The following is a 2,500-nucleotide window of genomic DNA, read 5'->3' as shown; positions in this document are numbered from 1 at the left end:
TCGGGCGGAATAATCGCTCCCGTCAGCGGCGCTTCAGCTTTGGACAATTTCACGACCCGTCTTGAAACACGGACCAAGGAGTCTAACATGTGCGCGAGTCATTGGGCTGTACGAAACCTAAAGGCGTAATGAAAGTGAAGGTCTCGCCTTGCGCGGGCCGAGGGAGGATGGGGCTTCCCCGCCCTTCACGGGGCGGCGGCCTCCGCACTCCCGGGGCGTCTCGTCCTCATTGCGAGGTGAGGCGCACCTAGAGCGTACACGTTGGGACCCGAAAGATGGTGAACTATGCCTGGCCAGGACGAAGTCAGGGGAAACCCTGATGGAGGTCCGTAGCGATTCTGACGTGCAAATCGATCGTCGGAGCTGGGTATAGGGGCGAAAGACTAATCGAACCATCTAGTAGCTGGTTCCCTCCGAAGTTTCCCTCAGGATAGCTGGTGCTCGTACGAGTCTCATCCGGTAAAGCGAATGATTAGAGGCCTTGGGGCCGAAACGACCTCAACCTATTCTCAAACTTTAAATGGGTGAGATCTCCGGCTTGCTTGATATGCTGAAGCCGCGAGCAAACGACTCGGATCGGAGTGCCAAGTGGGCCACTTTTGGTAAGCAGAACTGGCGCTGTGGGATGAACCAAACGCCGAGTTAAGGCGCCCGAATCGACGCTCATGGGAAACCATGAAAGGCGTTGGTTGCTTAAGACAGCAGGACGGTGGCCATGGAAGTCGGAATCCGCTAAGGAGTGTGTAACAACTCACCTGCCGAAGCAACTAGCCCTGAAAATGGATGGCGCTGAAGCGTCGTGCCTATACTCGGCCGTCAGTCTGGCAGTCATGGCCGGTCCTTGCGGCCGGCCGCGAAGCCCTGACGAGTAGGAGGGTCGCGGCGGTGGGCGCAGAAGGGTCTGGGCGTGAGCCTGCCTGGAGCCGCCGTCGGTGCAGATCTTGGTGGTAGTAGCAAATACTCCAGCGAGGCCCTGGAGGGCTGACGCGGAGAAGGGTTTCGTGTGAACAGCCGTTGCACACGAGTCAGTCGATCCTAAGCCCTAGGAGAAATCCGATGTTGATGGGGGCCGTCATAGCATGATGCACTTTGTGCTGGCCCCCGTTGGGCGAAAGGGAATCCGGTTCCTATTCCGGAACCCGGCAGCGGAACCGATACAAGTCGGGCCCCTCTTTTAGAGATGCTCGTCGGGGTAACCCAAAAGGACCCGGAGACGCCGTCGGGAGATCGGGGAAGAGTTTTCTTTTCTGCATGAGCGTTCGAGTTCCCTGGAATCCTCTAGCAGGGAGATAGGGTTTGGAACGCGAAGAGCACCGCAGTTGCGGCGGTGTCCCGATCTTCCCCTCGGACCTTGAAAATCCGGGAGAGGGCCACGTGGAGGTGTCGCGCCGGTTCGTACCCATATCCGCAGCAGGTCTCCAAGGTGAAGAGCCTCTAGTCGATAGAATAATGTAGGTAAGGGAAGTCGGCAAATTGGATCCGTAACTTCGGGATAAGGATTGGCTCTGAGGATCGGGGCGTGTCGGGCTTGGTCGGGAAGTGGGTCAGCGCTAACGTGCCGGGCCTGGGCGAGGTGAGTGCCGTAGGGGTGCCGGTAAGTGCGGGCGTTTAGCGCGGGCGTGGTCTGCTCTCGCCGTTGGTTGGCCTCGTGCTGGCCGGCGGTGCAGGATGCGCGCGCCTGCGCGGCGTTCGCGCCCCGGTGCTTCAACCTGCGTGCAGGATCCGAGCTCGGTCCCGTGCCTTGGCCTCCCACGGATCTTCCTTGCTGCGAGGCCGCGTCCGCCTTAGCGTGCTCCTCCGGGGGCGCGCGGGTGCGCGGATTCTCTTCGGCCGCCATTCAACGATCAACTCAGAACTGGCACGGACTGGGGGAATCCGACTGTCTAATTAAAACAAAGCATTGCGATGGCCCTAGCGGGTGTTGACGCAATGTGATTTCTGCCCAGTGCTCTGAATGTCAACGTGAAGAAATTCAAGCAAGCGCGGGTAAACGGCGGGAGTAACTATGACTCTCCGCCGCCCAGGGGATCAGCAGCCGGGCCGGACGGCCTTACCCCAGCGGAGTTGCGGCGTCTGCCGCACGAAGTCCTGGTGAAAGTGATGAATCTCTTCCTTCTGGCCCGCGCCCTTCCGGAACGCCTGCTTCGCGCGCGGACGTCCCTTCTCCCGAAAACGGCTGCACCAACATCCCCCGCTGACTTTCGCCCCATTACGGTCTGCTCGGTGTTGGCGCGGACCTTTCACAAGGTTCTCGCGTCACGCCTGATGCGCGCTTGTGCTGTGGACGAACGTCAGCGGGCATTCATCCCTCGGGATGGGATGTTGGAAAATACCTTCATCTTGGACACTGCTCTCACCGACGCAGTTCGCTCCTGCCGCTCTGTCTTTGTGGCATCGATCGACGTATCTAAGGCATTCGATTCGGTAGATCATGCTGCCCTTCGCCCCGTGCTGAAGGCGCATGGCCTGCCGGATTGCTTTGTCGAGTATGTCGAGCGGT

At 59.7% G+C, this 2,500-nt stretch overlaps 1 pseudogene; it reads left to right on the top strand.

Annotated features, from left to right (window-relative positions):
• LOC126449148 (large subunit ribosomal RNA) overlaps positions 1 to 2,500 on the top strand; it is a 6,617-nt pseudogene that overhangs the window by 865 nt on the left and 3,252 nt on the right.

This window comes from Schistocerca serialis, unplaced genomic scaffold, assembly GCF_023864345.2.
Source record: "Schistocerca serialis cubense isolate TAMUIC-IGC-003099 unplaced genomic scaffold, iqSchSeri2.2 HiC_scaffold_659, whole genome shotgun sequence".
Lineage (NCBI taxonomy): Eukaryota > Metazoa > Arthropoda > Insecta > Orthoptera > Acrididae > Schistocerca > Schistocerca serialis.
The sequence above is the reverse complement of the archived record's forward strand: the minus strand, read 5'-3'. Positions and strand labels throughout refer to the sequence as shown.